At 42.1% G+C, this 18,646-nt stretch overlaps 1 pseudogene; it reads left to right on the top strand.

Moving 5' to 3' along the window:
- Positions 1–75: 75 nt before the first annotated feature.
- On the top strand, positions 76–928 carry LOC147349707 (NEDD8-conjugating enzyme UBE2F pseudogene; annotated as a pseudogene).
- Positions 929–18,646: the final 17,718 nt, after the last annotated feature.

Here is an 18,646-nt window from a genome sequence, read left to right as displayed (position 1 = left end):
ATAAAATACAAGGGAATTGCCATAAGGTTATCAGCTGATTCCTCAACAGAAACTCTACAAGCAAGAAGGGAATGACATGGCCAGAGCTGGTGTGGCTGTGAGGGGCCATGGCTTGCTGTCTGTGGCCAGCTGGCCAGCTGGTGTTGGGCACCGGGCTTGCCTTGCCTGTCTCGGGGTGCCCAGGATAAAGGTAGTAGTGATGTTGATGCTGGCAAGCAAGCTGAAGAGTCAGCCACAGCCACTGACTCCACTCGGCTAGTGTCTGTGAGAGACAGGCTGCTTGTTAAAGAGGTTGCAGAACTTGAAGTTAATTTACCTTGTATGTATAAAGTGCATTTTCCTGATCCAAACAAGCTTCATTGCTTTCAGCTAACTGTCACCCCAGAGAAGAGTTACTACTAGGATGGAAAATTTCAGCTTGAAACTGAAGTCTCCAATGCATACAACATGGTGCCTCCCAAAGTGAAATGCTTGACCTGGATCTGGCACCCCAACATACAGAAACAGGAGAGATATGTCTCAGTTTACTGAGAGAACATCCAGTTGATGGCACCTGCCGGGCCCCTAAGAGGACACTGAAGGATGTTGTTTGGGGATTAAAATTTTGCTTATTGATCTGTTGAATTTTGATGATCCACTGAATATCAAAGCTGTAGAACATCATTTGTGGGACAAGGAGGACTTCCAGAATAAAGCTGAAGACTACATTAAGTGCCATGCCAGATGGTAGGAGGAGAGGACTGCAGGGCCATGGACTGTGCATGAGAAGAGTGTCCCAAACCAAAACTGGACTTGTATCACAGTCCTCGGCTCCCCTCAGTCTCGCTGGGTCATCCGAGTCCTGTGACCATGTTGTCATGAGGAAGAATGTCTTCACGACCACCCATTGTAGCTGGAGAGTTCTGCATAAATACAGCCAGAAAATGTGTCTGGGGTTCTAAACAGTTGTCTTCTTACCTTAACATGTTTACTTTTTTGAAACTTTACTGAATAGGCTGTTGATGAGAATGAACTCAGCATCGAGGTAAAAGTTGCTTCTCCTCCCCCCAGTCAGTCCCTGCACAGGTGATGCTCATGACGCGCTCAGTGTAGCTTGCAGATTGGACATCAGAAACCTCCTACAAACTGTGATTGGTGTGAAGTCTCTTAGCTTGTCCCACGAATGCCAGCCCTGCCTAGGTTCCCAGGATGCAGAGTCATTCACTGTAGATCTCTTACTTAAATGCATATTTTATTTAATGTAAATATATTTTGGAACAGACTTGTAATTCGTACAATTTAGTGCTTTATTTATTTTTTCTATTCTCATTTAGTTTGTATTTTCATTGTATAGAGCAGACAGAAAGATGTTGGGTCAAGCAACTATTGAAGAGAAATACAAAGAAAATATGAAAGGCAAAAAAGAGAGAGAGAGAAAGGTATGGCATGATATATTCAAAATGATGAAAGGGAAGAAACTACAACCAAGAATACTCTATGCAGAAAGACTCTCATTCAGATTTTACAGAGAAATCAAAAGCTTTAGAGACAAAAGTTCAGCGAATTCAGCACCACCAAACTAGCTTTACAATAAATGCTAAAGGAACATCTCTAAGCAGGAAACACAAGAGAAGGGAAAGATCTACAAAAAATAAATCCAAAACAATTAAGAAAAATGGTAATAGGACCATACATATTGATAATTACTGTGGAGCCCTATACCAAGGTCACAGGTGTGGAGCTCTGTACCAAAGTCACAGGATAAAAATCTCTGGAACTGACCAAGCACATAGTGCTTGGTCCAAGCCATGCCTCTGGATCCAAACCAGCCAGTTGCCTGATCCCACATTAGGTAAAATACCGACCCTATAGCTTCTTAACCAATCACCTAATGTCACCATTCCAGTAGGAATTTTCTGTGTCTTGAAGCTATAAAAATTGGTAGCTAGCCTGTGAAAAGGTTTAGCTCTCCCTTGAACCAGTCCACTGTTCTAACAGTGTCTCCTGCTCTAATCAACTTTATTCTCTGTTCAATCTGCTTCATGTCTGGAAATTCTTTTCCAACCCATGCATGGACCACAACATTTTGGTGGCCTGTACAAGGACTTGGAGTCTCTTCCCCACCTCCTTGCCTCTCCTTTCTCGTAGGGACCCTCTATGAACAGGCAAGTGACTGTGGAAGCAGCTGAGGAACTCTGGCCAGGGTTACCCTCTGATGTGTTCCAAAGGCCCCACTGCTCAATCTGTCCCAGTAGCTGAAACCCAAAGGAGTGAGGGTCTCTCTTATTTACTACTTTCCAACTGAGGACTAGGCCAATCAATATTGTGTGGGCACAGGTCAGGCACTTAAAAGCCACTAGGGCACCTGTCACTGGAAGGCTTCTGTGAAAGGATAACGGATTGTGGTGGGGGTGGGTGGTGGGTGGGTCATGGAATGGACAAGGCCACAAGGGCATCCACCCCGAGCAAGACAACTTCGGTGTACCATATCAGGCACATATTGGTTCAAACAAATCACAGTCCACCACCCCTGGCCACTGCCTCTCCTGTAGGATTGTGAGGCAGATTTCTCCACCTATCTTCCCTGTCTCTTTCACTTCTTTCCCTTTCAGTCTGGATTGATTTACAAGTACCTAAGTGTTGCCTCCGAGCTATCCTAAGAGTGCCTTCCATGTTTCAGGGAATCACCAAATGGTGAGTCACCCAGTTGCTCCCAGGGATCTCTGTCTTTCCCTGTCCAAGTCACATGGTTCCTTGTTGTTGTTCAGTCACCCAGTCATGTCTGACTCTTTGCAACTCCATGGACTGCAGCATGTCAGGTCTCCTGTCCCTCACCATCTCCTGAAGTTTGCCCCAGTTCATGTCCATTGCATTGGTGATGCCATTCAGCCATCTCATCCTCTGATGCTGTTTTCTCCTTCTACCCTCAATCTTTCCCTGCCTCAGGGACTTTTCCAATGAGTCAGCTGTTAGCATCAGATGATCAAAATACTGGAGCTTCAGCTTCAGCATCAGTCCTTCCAATAAGTATTTAGGGTTGATCTCCCTTAACATTGACTGGTTTGATCTCCTTGCTGTCCATGGAGCTTTCAGGAGTCTTCTCTAGCACCATGGTTTGAAGGCATCAATTCTTTGGCATTCTGATTTTTTTTTTTTTTTTTTTTTTGCATTCTGATTTCTTTATAGTCCAGCTATCACCACCACACATGACCACTGGGAAGACCATAGCCTTGACTATACAGACCTTTGTTGGGAGAGTAATGTCTCTTCTTTTCAACACACTGTCTAGGTTTGTCATAGCTTTCCTGCCATATCTCTGAATCTGGCTCAGACAGTAAAGCGTCTGCCTGCAATGCGGGAGACCGGGTTCGATTCCTGAGTCAGGAAGATCCCCTGGAGAAGGAAATGGCAATCCACTCCAGCACTCTTGCCTGGAAAATCCCATGGACAGAGGAGCCTGATAGGCTACAGTCCATGGGGTTGCAAAGAGTCAGACACAACTGAGTGACTTCACTTTCACTTTCACTTTCCTGCCAGAAAGCAGCTGTCTTCTGATTTCATGGCTGCAGTCATCATCCGCAGTGATTTTAGAGCCCAAGAAGAGGAAATCTATTACTACTTCCACACTTTCCCCTTCTATTTGCCATGAAGTAATGAGGCCAAATGCCATGATCTTAGTTTTTTTAATATTTAGTCTTAAGTCATCTCTTGCACTCTCCTCCTTCACCCTCATCAAGAGGCTCTTTAGTTCCTCTTCGCTTTCTGCCATTAGAATGCCATCATCCTCATATCTGAGGTTGTTGATGTTTCTCCTGCCTATCTTGATTCCAGCTTGTAACTCATGCAGCCCAGCATTTCTCATGATGCGCTCAGCATATAGGCTAAACAAACAAGGTGACGGCAGACAGCCCTGTCATACTGCTTTCTCAATCTTAAACCAATCATTGTTCCACACAGGGTTCTAACTGTTGATTCTTGACCTGCATACAGGTTTCTCAGAAGACAGGTAAAATGGTCTGCTATTCCCACCTCTTTAAGAGCTCTCCACAGTTTGTTATGATCCATGCAGTCAAAGGCTTTAGCATGGTTAATGAAACAGAAGTAGATGTTTTTCTGAAATTCCTTTGCTTTCTCTATGATCCAGTGAATGTTAGCAATTTGATCTCTGGTTCCTCTTCCTTTTCTAAACCCAGCCTGGACATCTGGAAGTTCTTGGTTTGCATAGTGTTGAAGCCTAGCATGCAAGATTTTAAGCATGACCTTACTAGCATGGGAGATGAATGCAACTGTCCAACGGTTAGCACATTCTTTTGTACTACCCTTCTTGGAAATTGAGAGGAGGATTGACCTTTTCCAGTCCTGTGGCCACTGCTGGGTCTTCCAGACTTGCTGACATATTGAATGCAACACCTTGATGACATCATCCTTTAGGGTTTTGAATAGCTCTATTGGAATTCCACCACATCCACTAGCTGTATTAACAGCAGTGCTTCCGAAGGCCTGCTTGACTTCACTCTCCAGAATGTCTGGCTCTGGGTGACTGACCACATCATCATAGTAATCCAGTTCATTAAGATCTTTTTGTACAGTTCTTCCATATATTCTTTCCATCTCTTCTTGATCTCTTCAGTGTCTACTAGGCTCTGTAGCATTTCTATCCATTATTGTGCTCATCTTTGGGTGAAGAAAGAAAAGCCTTGGAAGAAAAGCTATGACAAACTTAGACAGGATATTAAAAAGCAGAGACATTACTTTGCCAACAAATATCCGTCTAGTCAAAGCTATGGTTTTTCCAGTAGTCATGTATGGATGTGAGAGTTGATCTATAAAGAAAGCTGAGCACCAAAGAAGTGATGCTTTTGAACCGTGGTGTTGAAGAAGACTCTTGAGAGTCCCTTGGACTGCAAGGAGGTCAAACAAGTCCATCCTAAAGGAAGTCAGTTCTGAATTTTCATTGGAGGGACTGATGCTGAAGCTGAAAATTTAATACTTTGGCCACCTGATGTGAAAAACTGACTCATTGGAAAAGAACCTGATGCTGGGCAAGACTGAAAGTGGGAGGAGAAGGGGACAACAGAGGATGCGATGGTTGGATGGCATCACTGACGTGATGGACATGAGTTTGAGAAAGCTCTGGCAGATGGTGATGGACAGGGAAGCCTGGCATGCTACAGCCCATAGGGTCACAGAGAGTCAGACATGATTGAGTGACTGAACTTGGGCAAAATATTCTCTTGATATTTCCAATTTTCCTGAAGAGATCTCTAATCTTCCCCTTACTGTTGTTTTCTTCTAGTTTTATTCATTGTTTATTGAAGAAGGCCTTCTTGTCTCTCCTAGCTGTTCTTTGGGACTCTGCATTTAGTTGGATATACCTTTCCCTTTCTCCCTTACTTTTTACTTCTCTTCTTTCTTCAGCTATTTGTAAAGCCTTCTCAGATAACCACTCTGCCTTCTTGGTTTTCTTTTCTTTGGGATGGTTTTGTTTGCTGCTTCCTATACAATATGATTGGAGAAGGAAATGGCAACCCACTCCAGTGTTCTTGCCTCATTGCCTCCACTGCATATTCATAGGGGATTTGATTTAAGTCATACTTGGCTGGCCTAGTGGTTTCCCTGTTGTCTTTAGTTTAAGCCTGAATTTTGCTATGAGAAGTTGATGATCTGAGCCACAGTCAGCTCCAGGTCTTGTTTTTGCTGATTGTATACAGCCTCTTCATCTTCAGCTACAAAGAATATAATCCATTTGATTTCAGTATTGACCATTTGGTGATGTCCATGTGTAAAGTCGTCTCTTGGGTGGTTGACAAAGGATATTTGCTATAACCAGTGCATTGTCTTGGCCGAATTCAGTTAGCCTTTGCCCTGCTTCATTTTGTTCTCCAAGGCCGAACTTGCCCGTTACTCCAGGTATCTATTGGCTTCCTACTTCTGCATTCCAATCCCAAATGATGAACAGAACATCTCTTTTGGTCTTAGTTCTAGGAGGTCTTCTAGGTTTCCTAGAGCTAACACATGGTGCCTCAGCTGCACAATTCCCAGGGGTCACCTCTCACCATCAGACCTGACTGTTGGGACAGTCGGCCGTTTTGTGCCGTTACCCGCATGGAGAGATCACTGGGACAAAAGGGATGCCTTTCTGTCAGCCAGTGACTCTCAGAACTCCCATTTTATGCATGCAGGCTAAGAGCTGATTCTGGTAGGTCCCAAGAGCCTCTCTCAGACTCACCCCTTGACCATATTATCAGGAACTGGAAAAATTTGACCCTGAAAAATCTCAAAAAGACCTAGCCCTAGTACAAATTAGGGGATGAAAAATGGCCTCTGAATGGCACACTAGGTTGTAGCCAAAGCAGGGAAAGTTTTCAGAGGTCCGTTTTGTTCAGTCCTTCATGGCCCTTAATCAGAATCCAGATCTGAGGGACTCAAACCACTGTCCTTTTGTGACCATCCTATCCCCTCACCCCCCACTGTCTCCCCCTCCATCAGATTTCCTAGATGACCCTTGCTTGACCTTTCCTATCCACATTTGATCTCTATTGTTGGACACAAAGAAAGGATTCTGAGGTTCCCTTTGATCTAGGACTTTCTCCCATAATCAAAAGCCTGAAGGATCAAAAACATTTCACCCCACTCCAGTACTCTTGCCTGGAAAATCCCATGGGCAGAGGAGCCTGGTAGGCTGCAGTCCATGAGGTCACTAAGAGTCAGACACAACTGAGCAACTTCACTTTCACTTTTCATTTTCATGCATTGGAGAAGGAAATGGCAACCCACTCCAGTGTTCTTGCCTGGAGAATCCCAGGGAGGGGGGAGCCTGGTGGGCTGCCATCTATGGGGTCGCACAGAGTCGGACACGACTGAAGTGACTTATAGCAGTAGCAGCAGCAACATTCTAAAGAATCCCCTTCCAACTTCTATCTCTCAGGGTGGGGAGGGACCAAGCTTTTCCCACTCCTGCAAGTTCCTTTTCCCTTCCAAATTCTTCTGATCAAACTAGGACCACACCACGTTTCCCCGGAGGGGTAATTCCTGCTGGGACAACTTTTATCAGTCAATCAGCCCCTGTTATCAGAGTCAATTTGAGCACTCCATAAAATTTAGCTGTGAGATAATGACGACAGCAGGAAAAAGATAGTGTGGCCATGATAGTAGACTCTGGAGAAAACTGGTTAAAATGAAATCTTTTGAAATTACAAAACTGGTTCTTGCATGAAAAAGCTAGCTTGTTAAACAAAATTATGCCTAGGAGAAAGTTTGAAGTTAACTCTTGTCATATGCGTGAAATTTACAGACCACTTTGCCTGAGACTTCAACTTTGAGCAAATTAAAACTTCAAGCCAAGAAAAAAAGGTGGGGCGGGGGAGGGGGCAGAGGGCAAAGAGACATTTTAAATCTCCAGCAGATAACTGTGAGATCTATGTCTGTCTGTCTGGGTTTATGCATGTCTCAGTGTATGTCTTTGTCTTTGGATAATATTACTGAGGTTAGGTTGTAAATGAGCTCTAGCATAAGTGACCCAAAGAAAAGTAAGCACTTACAAATCAAACAATTCTAAATACAAGAGAAATTAACCTAAATTAATTTCAGGTTCACATAAACTAGGAAATATTCAGTATTAAATATCTGGCATTAATGTTTGTTTAGTGATCTAATTAATGTAGACATGTCTAAGAGTCACTTATATTAAACATAACATTTTCATTATACCTAGGTTTGATATAAGTTTAACCTTATTATATCTGTCACAAATTTGTCACCGAGGAAAGTGACTGGAGTCCAAAAAAACTCTTCAAGAAAGAAAATGTGAAAAAGATAAGAGCTTTTAGATAAACTCTATTAAGAATAATTATGCTTTAGGAATGTTGTTTGAAATAGTCTCTCCAGATTGAGGCAACTTGAATTTCTAGGGGTTTGTTAAACTAAGTGATGGAAGTTTACTAAATAGCTAGGTCATTTCCAAATAAAATAAGTTTCTGAAACATTAATTACTGAGCACTAACTTCCTCTTACAGAGAAACTAGAGATTCTGAACTATTAATGAATATGTGTGGTGTCATCCTGAGATGTTCTCTATAAGAAAACAAATGTTTTTAGAAATCATCACAGGTATTTATGTTCACAAATCTACAGAATTCTAATCTAAAGGACAGCTGATGGTTGTTTAAGGAAAGTAGGATGTATGTTTTTAATAAAGAAGGTATAAAGAATGAAATTTCATTTTATTAAGAGAAAAGAAAGTAGGTCTGACTTACAGGTAGCTGTTTCTAAATGAACAAAGTGATAGATTAAAAAAAAAAAAAGGTTTACGAAAAGTGGACCCCAAGAAAAGAGTTTTGTGTATAATACAAGTTTTCTTAATATGTTGAACTGCCTTTGATAATGGGTTTTAAGTTTCTTTACCTCTAAAGTGATCTGTTCTGTGTTTACCTTTGAAATCTTGTGTTACTTTGGGTAAGCAAATAACTATTGTTTCAGTGACCTATATGATCCAATCTGACTGTTATAAACGCTTTAGATATTTTTGGAAAAACTTCCTAAAATTAAATTCTAATGAAGTTCTTTGGACCTCTAGCTAATTTTGGAGTGTTTCAGAGGGCCCCTGAGACATCGCAAAGAGATATTCAAGTATTTGGGTTCATTTGACATGTTAAATTACTTGGGAAGTATTAGTAGAGGAGTGATGAATCTTCTCAGGTTATATTGTCTGGTTGATGTTACTAATTTAGATATCCTAGAAATTATACGGAATTCATGAAAATCTAATATGTTCTGGTAAAATGTCAGTTATAATTCTGTTGTCATGTTAAAGTGTTACATGTCACAGCAATGACCAAGTTGCTTTGTTGATTGCAATTTGATTCTAAATGTGCCTTCAATGGTTTCACTCTGATGCCTTTGCAAGAATACTGCTACTTCTTCAAGGTTTATGGAAAAAACTTTCTAAGATTAACCAGATAAATAAATGTTGTAATTAATAGTAAACTGGTGCCAGAGTGAAATTTAGTTTTGTTTTTTCTGTTCATAACACAAAGTTTTCTTGAAATGTGGCTTTTAATAACAGACTTTGTGAATTTCTTTACCTTTAAATGATTTATATTTGTTTTTAAAAGCTTTTCTTACTCTGGTAAAGTAAATAAGCATTATTTCACAATGATCTATTGCTGGAAGCCAGCACGGGAGTCCCCACCTATGGCAAGGCCATGTGGGAGAGTTCTGGTGGGCAAGGCGAGCCAGAACTCAAGGGGTGCCCCTCTGGGCCTGCCTGAGCATCTACCCCAAAACCAGAGTCTGTTTTACTACTTCACGACTTTCACCAACTCCTCTGACATTAAAGGGGGGCTATCTCCGACCACCTTTCTCTGTAAGAAAATCAACTTAAAACTGTAGTTAATAAGTCTCCTGGGCATAATAGGAGTGTTTCAATTCAAACCCTTCTGATGACTTTCTTGCTTGCCTGACAGGTTTGTTCAGATTCACAGCCTCCCAACCACTAGAGGCACAGGAAGCTTAAGATAGTCTAACAATGCAGAGTTTCTCAGAGAGTTAAAGTTGTAAAATAGAACTAGTAGAGGATTTCTTTGTTGAGTTAATGCTTGCTGCCAAGTTTCCATATCCCTTACCTACTGTGTCCCTGGGAGTGTATTGATTAATATAGTTGGTGTATAGAAATGTAAGTAGCAGCTTTAATGTTTGTAACCTTAGACCCTTGAGTTAACTCTTTTCTTGTTATAGCCCACCACTTTTGCCCTATAGGTATGCAACTTTAATGCTTTTGGAGGGTGACGCCTGACTTTAGAATAATCACCTTTAGAGAAAAATAAGTTTTCTGAGGAAAAGGGTCATAAAATGTTAACAGGCTTCCTAGCCAGAAGATGATGTAAATCACCTAAAACTTTTGCATATGATAAGTTTGCAGGAAGAAAGCCTGGCTTCCATAAGGATCAAGGACTGCTGACCTTGCGTGACTCTACCCCTTCCCCCATTATCCTCTATGCACAACTTAAGGTATAAAAACTACTTTGGAAAATAAAGTGCGGGCCTTGTTCACTGAAATTCGGTCTCCCCGTGTCATTCTTTCTTGTTTCCTTTTCCTCCTTTTCTCTTCTGTTCTTCCTTCATGCCAAAATAATTGGAGCGCGGGGGTCCTCTGCTACCACTTACTTGCCTGGGCTTCTAAGACCCACTTGAGAAGGTGCCTAAGGTGGGGCACCTTCCACTATTCGAGAGGGCGCCTGCGGCCTCCGTGGTCAGAGCTAACCTGGTGTCACAGGTTATATTGATTTTCCGTGTAAACCAGTTATTATTGAGCATCTAATAAATCTCTGCTTTGCTATTCTAATCGCCAACGCCGTCCTCCTGAGGGAATCCCTGGATCCAACCGGGGCTGGACCCCGGTAATCTATAAAGATTATGGTGCATATAGATAAAGCTCATTCTGCTTCTTCAAAATATTAACCCCTCACTGTCAGACTTTGGCTATCCTGATGTCCTTAAACATGGCAATAGTCTACTCCTAAATCCGGGAATTAAAAATGGGTGAACAATAGCTGTATCAGTCAGGGCTGTGGGAAATCCAAGACAGCTGCTTGGCTTTCCCCAGATCCCTGACAAACCTCATTTTTATGTGATGGGTTAAAGCCTTCCCAGACTGCAGGGTTAATACCCACCCCACCCACCCCCACCCCCACACACACAATTATGTCTAACTAAATATTAAGTTTTAGTTTTGTTAATTAATGTTTGTGTTTACTTTGACTCATTTCTGAGATAGTTCCTTGTTTATGTTATACTGCTAAAAGGTTTAAGTTATTAAAGAGGACAGTCTAAGTTTGTTTCTAAAGTTTATCTCAGTAATCAGTCTTTAAATAAAGATCAGATGCTCCAAGATCTACAAACAGGAAATTAACACTAGTCAATAGCTGCAATTCATCGGGTCGCAAAGAGTCAGACATGACTGAGCAACTGAACTGAACTGAACTGATAGTCTTTGGGGCTTCCCAGGTGGCACTATTGGTAAAGAACCCACCTGCCAAGGCAGGAGACATAAGAAATGAGGGTTCAATCCCTGGGTCAGGAAGATCCCCTGGAGGAGGGCCTGGCAAACCACTCCAGTATCTTGCCTGGAGAATCCCATGGACAGAGAAGCCTGGTGGGCTATACTCCACAGGGTTGCAAAAAGAGTCAGACACAACTGAAGTGACTTACTATACATAATCATTTACCAAACCAGGTCACATGACCTGGGGATATACTGGGCTATACCTAAAGGAAATTCTTGACTTAAATTCTTGCTTAAGATCTTACCAATAATAGCTAGCTATATTTTCTATGTTGCCTGTTTCAGAAAATTGCTTCTTACATTATCAAATATGTGACTGAGCCTCTGATAAAATGATGATATGTAGTTTCATATGTGATCAGGAATTGTAAAAATCTAACTCTAGGTATGGGAAGAAGCAACAAGAGAGAATATTTTCCTGGACCAAGAGGCTAGAAATACAGGTATGGTCCAGAGACTTTTGCTACTTGTGAGGCCTGGTCCAGTAACAGCACAGTGAGTGGCCTGTCTCGGCAATCTTTGACAGAACTGGGAATGAGCATTCCTAGAACTGTGGGACACAATGGCCATGAAATGCCCCCCCAAAAAAGTCAAATTTATGACACTGAAGGGCTCTGTCAACTGGAAAGTGGCACTTGCTGTTTGCCTCTACAAAGAATTAAATCATGATCACTGCAAGCTGCTGACCTTTGACACCCCCTGAAAGGAGTTCAGGGTGGAGATCAGAAATAAGGCACTCTGTGCTCTGAGAAAAACTGGAAGAATAGGCCTTCAGATAGTCAGGTGTTTTCAGGTAAAGAATTTCATGAGCTCAAATTCTTGCATCTTCTCGTACCTAGAGAAACACTAACATCACAGATCAACATCTGGTTCTGGTTCTCCTGGCTAGTCTCTTGGCAGCTTTTCTACTTCTATTAATCTTTGGGCCATAAATCCTTAACCTGCTTGTTAAGTTTCTTTCTTCTAGAATACAACTAAGTCTCCCACTGGTAGTACAACAAGAATATCACTCAGCCAACACCCAGACAGTGGTGGAACAAGAAGCCTTATCATTCCATGGATTCTCATCTCCCTCTGTAAATGTACCCTAACCGAGATCAGGCATTGGGACCCAGGAACCCACAATGCCTCTGTCCAGCTTGAAGAAGCCAGGGCAGTCATCGGCCCTTTCCCCAATGACCTGGGTCCCCATGGCTCAAGACAGGGATAGGTAGACAGTTATTCATGAGCAGGGTGTTAAGGGGTAAAGATTTGGTCCATAAATAAAAAGAGGGGGAATGTGGGACTGTATAGCAAGGCCACAGGTGTGGAGCCCTGTACCAAGGTCACAGGATAAAAATCTCTGGAACTGACCAAGCCCCATAGCAACTGTTGCCATGAGCCTCTGGGTCTAAACTGGCTAGTTCTCTGACCCCATACTAAGAAAAATACCCAGCGTATTACCTACCCCATAGCAACCTAACCAATCACCTAATGCCACCATTTCAGTAGAAATTTTCTCTGTTTTGATGCTATAAAAATTGGCTACTAGCCTGTTTGAAAGGGTTTGGCTCTCCCTTGTATTGGCCCACTGTTCTAACAGAGTTTCTCACTCTAATAAACTTTATTCTCCTTTCATTCTGCCTCACATCTGAAAAATCTTTTCCAATCTGCACATGGACCCATGACAATTACTTTAAATCTAAATGAATTAAATGCACCAATCAAAAGACATAGACTGGCTGGGCAGATGGAAACTTGTGCATGTATGCACTTCTGCTTACCACATCACGCTACTTACCCCCAAAATTGTATGTAATTATTTTATACTGTTAGGTTAATCATGTTTCCATTATGGCTGGCAATTGTAATCTTCTTCATTTTTTGCCTGGCTATTGATTGTGAAAACTGATAAACTTCCTTTACTATTATGATTATGTAACTACTATTCACTTAATATCATTGTATCATAATTGGTCAACAGAAAATAGTAGAATTCTGTGTCACTAAAAGTACCTCTTAGTAGAAAAATCTGTACCACTTTTTAAAATCCAGATGCATATCAAAATTATCTGGGAATTTTTTGAAAACTACAAATGCCGACATACTGCTTTTTTTCTCCAAAGCTCTAAATGTGTTTCTAATGACCAGCCATGTTTAAAAACAACCGGACTATACGATGACCTCTTACTTTGATCTGGTGTGTCTCACTTTTTCTATTTCCTGTGCGGTACTCTCATTTCAATTCGTTTATGTTTTCCAATTTCTCCAACTCTTTGTTGTTGTTGTTCTTTCTCAAACCTTTATCAAGAGTAGTGGAAAAGCTTTTGTATACAGATATATATGTGTGTGTATATATAGTATGTATAATGTGGTAACTATTTTATAAAATGTATGAACTTTTTCCTAGCTAAAAGATTATTTTGATTCCACTTGTTTTACTTCATGTGAATAGAATGCTAGATTTCTAACTTATATTCACTCAAAACTTCAATAAAATTCCATGTATTTTGGCATCTAGTATTACTGCTAAAAGTCTAAAAGTTTATTATCTTAGTGATTTTTCTAAAAATTGAACGAGGCTTGAAACTTCTAATCCAACTCTGAGAATATGAAGAAATACTATGCTGTAAAAAAATAAAAAACAAAACAGGAAATAAACAAATGATATAGTATTATTAACTAAAGAACAGATTTTATTCAAATTTCACAAATGTTAGTGTCCATTATTTGTTTTCATACCTTATTCAAGATTACACATTGTGTTTAGTTGCATTGAGCAGCTTCAGGTGAATGCAACAGATTCTGGTAAATTCTCTTTTCATTTTTATTCTGTTACAAATATTTGCTAATTTGCCTTGTTATGGCTTCTTAGGTACATCCATCACTTAAAAGTAGACATTTAATTTCCAAATACCTGGGTTTTAAAAAATACCTTTGATATTAATTTCTCATTTTGAGAATAACTTCTCATTAAATGCTTTCTTCTCTGCAATCACCCTCTGTGTTTTTTTCAGTCTTCTCACTTTACTGAGGTTTTCAATGGCTAAGTCAAATGTCTCTCTTGGTAAATGTCACATTGCACTTGAAAATATATGGAGGTATATTCAAATCTTTTGATATTGATTTCTAACGTAATTCCACAGTAATAAGAGAACAGACTCCGTATGATTTCAATACCTTTATACCATGAAATTTTTGCACCTTGTTTTATGTCCCTGGATATGTTCTGGTGTCTCCTAGTTTATAGTCTATGGGAACCCAAATAGAATCTGTATCCTACTTTTATGTGAAAATTGTATAAATCTTAATTATGTTGAATTGATTCATGGTGCTTTCAGGTCTACTAAGAATCCTCCTGCCAGTGCAAGAGACACAGAAGATGCTGGTTTGATCCCTGAGTTGGGGTGATCCCCTGAAGGAGGGCATGGCAATCCACTCTGGTATTCTTGCCTGGAGAATCCCATGGACAGAGGAGCCTGGTGGGCTACAGTCCACGAGGTCGAAAAGAGTAAGATACGGCTGAAGCAACTTAGCCTGCACATATGCATACCCTTCTACTTTTCTGGGTAGTCATTTTATTAATTTTTGAAAGTTTGATATTGAAACTCCAACTAAAAATCTTAATTTATCTACTTAAAGAAATAAGTGTAATATAGAGTTGCTGCTGCTGCTGCTAAGTCGCTTCAGTCATGTCCAACTCTGTGTGACCCCATAGATGGCAGCCCCCTTCTCCAGTAATATATAGCAGAACTACATAAAATTTGTTCTGTATTTTCCTAGTCTCATACAAATGTATTCTCATACTTTCATAATTTAAAAAATAAAAAAAGAAAAGGAAAAACAAAAACAAAGGATTACTGCACCAAAAAGTTTACAAAAACCAGCCACCTCCTCCTCTTCTTTTAGTATTGATAAAAGAAGCCTGAGTTCTAACTCAGGTAAGATGGTTCTTTGGAACACTACCACTATCTTCTTGGTCTTCTGACTTTCCCAATAAAGTCATTATTCTTTGCCCCAAAACCTCATCTCAGTTTATTGGCCTCTCATGCAGGGAGCAGTAAGAGCCTGGATTCGGTAGTAGTGGTGGTGTAGAAAAAAACTGAATGGTAAGAATATAGGAAGGAAAATCCATGGGGAAGTTTGTGATGGTCAAGACAATGAATAGTGATGACTAGCTGGTCAAAGGACATGGTGAGGCAGATTCAAGAGTCAGTCAGTAGGTGCAATGTCAAGTTATCACCAGTCACCACAATCACTTTAGGTCAATTTTTTATCTCTTAAAAGGACCTCCCGATTCCTACATAGTTACTTTTGTTTTATCCCTTATATTCCTCTCCCCATTTAAAATAAACAATCAATTACTAATCCACAAAAATAAACACTTAGGACTGACTTTGACATCATTTAAGGCAATTCTCTCATTAATGACAAAATAGAGGTCACGTTGTCCAAACCCAAAGAGTTGTTGCCCTGCTCTCTAATCCACTTTTCATGCCATTGCACAAGGACTTTCGTTTTCCACTCCTTATTTTTACTTACATAAATTCTCAAACAGAGATATACGTTCCTTCCACCATTGCTTTCATAATTTGTATTCTTTCTCCAGGGAGTAGGTAGGGTTGGAAGGATGTTAAAAGAGGGACACAGAATCCATCGACAAGCAGCAATGGCACTACTTACCCACTGAGCCCCATCCCTAGGGTCACTGGGCTGTAGAACTCTCTACTGAGTTGTTAGGTTCTACATTATAATCCTGCCTGCTTCCAGCCCAATGGGTATGCCTCCGCTTGGAAAGCCCACACTTTCATCTGTTTGGGTATGGCATTAAATGGAATGTCATTCCAGTGACACAAAGCCACCTTTGTGGCTTTCCATCAATATCTCCCATTAAGAACAGCCAAGTGAGTGTCTGATGGACTATGTCTGATGGAAACTTCAATGGTTTAACAGCTCCAAACCCTGTCATACAAGTCTAATGAAGGAACATACAGATTTTCAGCTTGTCACAGAATGTGATGACCATGGTATAATAGCTTTCTGTATTTCAGTGTTTACCTTTAAAAGTTCACCTGCTACTTCCATATCACTGGCAGCTGTTGTTAAATTTCTAAGTAAAATAAAAAGATAGTAAGATACAGATTGACATGTAGTATGCTATTTTTTATGTAATAAAAAAGAGAACTAAAATTGAATACATCTGTATATGCTTGATTTGCATCAAGAAGCAAGGGAAGGGCAGGGCTACGCTGCTGACGCAGTGGATAAGGATCTGCCTTTCATTGCAGGGGACATGGGTTCAAATTCTGGTCTGGGAAGATTCCACATGCCTCGGAGAAACTACGCCTGATGCGCCACAACTTCTGAGCCCAAGCTCTAGGGTCCGTGAGCCCCAGTGAATGAGTCCCTGTGCTGCAACCATTGAAACCTGTGCCCCTAGAGCCCATGCTCGACAACAGGAAGAGCCACTGCAATGAGAAGCCAGTGCACTGCAACGAAGAGCGGCCCCTATTCTCCCCGACTAGAGAAAGCTGGAGCACAGCAAAAAATAGATGCAGTCCAACCAAAAATAAATAAATAAATACTTAAACAAAACGAAAAAGAAGAAACAAGGGAAGGGCTCCTATGAATTCAGTGAAGCAGTCACCTGGTCCTGGAGGAGGTGAGGAGCTGAGGGGAAAGTGGATGGAAACTCAGGTAGAAGTGATGTCTCTCAGGGTGTGGCTTTTTAGAGCATTTTGGTTTCAAACTTTGAAAATATATTAGTTTTTTAAGAAAATAAATTTTAATTTTCAAAAATATACAAAGTAAAGAAGGGGTCAGGGGAGGGATAGGTGACCAGATGGTCTCCATGCTGCCTACAGCCTCGATGGACAGGCTGAGGGAGGAGCTGAGAGATGCCTCCACAGGCCTGTCTCCAAAGGCAGAGGGAAGGGAGGTAGCTTGGGTTCTAGGGTCTGGGGAGAGGGATCTGTGGCCCCCAAGCCCACAGCTGCATTGTCAGGGCCTCCCCCAGCCCTTTAGCACACAAAGTTGATGGAGAAGATCGCTGGTGCCCAAGCCTCAGGCCCTTTCCTTGCTCTCAGCCTGGCCTGGGCTCCCTGTCTCCTGGGGGCTTGTGGTCAGAGGCTCCATCCTGAGCTGGTCAGCCAGAGCCTCCTCCATGCAGCGTGACTCTAGCTGATGCATTTCCCCCCACCCACAAGACTGTGTCCTGAGCCACATCCAGAACAGAGCTGGGGGCCCAGATGTTCCCATTCTTTGGCTCTAGACCAGATTAGAAAAATTACGGACCCAGCCTTCCTCAGTCCTCCTCTAAGTGGAGAGAGAATGGACTCTGCTCTACAGCGGCCTCAGGTACCCATCCTGGGGGCCAGGCATCGACTGCCGATCCATGTGATCCTTGTCTGTGTGGCTGTCTCCTGGGGAAAAATCTCTGTAGGATGGCTGATGGGCCCAAGAGATTAAGGCAAAGCTCCAATCAGTCCCTCCCTAGTATCTGCACCCTCTCTGTCATGTTCTGCTGGCTTGTCAACAGGAAGTGGTCTGGTTGAGACGGGGGCACTGCAGCCAGAGCAGGACAGACAGGAGCCAGGACATGATTCCTGGACTCACAAGAAGGAAGGGGCTCAGTGTTTACTGAGATTCCATTACCTGCTGAACTTCACAGGGAGACAGACCTGTATTCAAATCTGGGCTCTGACAGAGAGTAACTGTGTGACCTTGAGCAAATGACATAATGTTCACTCTGAGCCTCAGTCTCATCATCTATAAAAGGAGGATAATAATAATAATAATAGCCCTGAAGATGAATGAAATGGAGGTAACGTCACCTAGTGAGTCTGTCGGTGCTGAAAAAAATATTGGCCACTCTGCCCCTTTGGGTCTAAGGTACAAATCAAACCCAGGCAGATTTTAAGGTCCTGAACCCACATGACTGGGTTCAAATCTAGCTCTGCCACCTAAACCTGTACGATCTTGACCAGCTAACATCTCTGTGCCTGTGAAAATGGGGACACTGAGTGCACAGTTCAGGGGCTGCTGGGAGGAACAAAAGAATCCACAGCAGAGCTCGACCTGCAGTGAGCACGACACAAATGACCTCTTGTAACTGTTGTGTCTACAGCAGCCCCGCTGCAGCCCAAGTCCTCAGGGCCGCTTTCTCAGCCGACAGAACCTGTGAGCTGTCACCTGAGGTCTCTTCTGGAGCCAGGCTGGGCTGGTGGGGGTTTGTCCACTTGGTCTTTTCTGGGTCTGCTTCTGACCAGGGATGGAGAAGTGGTGGGGATGGGGGAGCTTAGTTCAAGCCCATCTCCTCACCCCCGACTCCAACCAGTATCTGTTTCCATAAATCCCTTCAGTGCTTTGGCTGGAAGGAGGGTGAGCTTCCTCAGGGAGCAAAGTTCCCCAAAACCACCCATTTGGGCCACCAAGCTGCTCATAGGGTGAGGGGGTCCCTCAGATTTCTTCCCCTCCCTACATTGGCCCTGACCAGCCTTAAAGCCAATGACACCCTCTCAGCACTACTGCCAAGGGAAGTCACTCCCCTGGTTCGTGCTCCCAGGTGTCCACTGCTGCCTGCAGCACGCCATCCCTCAGGCCCAGTGACTGCAGTGATCCATGTCC

This window comes from Bos grunniens, chromosome 21, assembly GCF_055505025.1.
Source record: "Bos grunniens cultivar Pamir isolate PY7600 chromosome 21, Bosgru_T2T1.0, whole genome shotgun sequence".
In the NCBI taxonomy this organism is placed as follows: domain Eukaryota; kingdom Metazoa; phylum Chordata; class Mammalia; order Artiodactyla; family Bovidae; genus Bos; species Bos grunniens.
The sequence above is the reverse complement of the archived record's forward strand: the minus strand, read 5'-3'. Positions and strand labels throughout refer to the sequence as shown.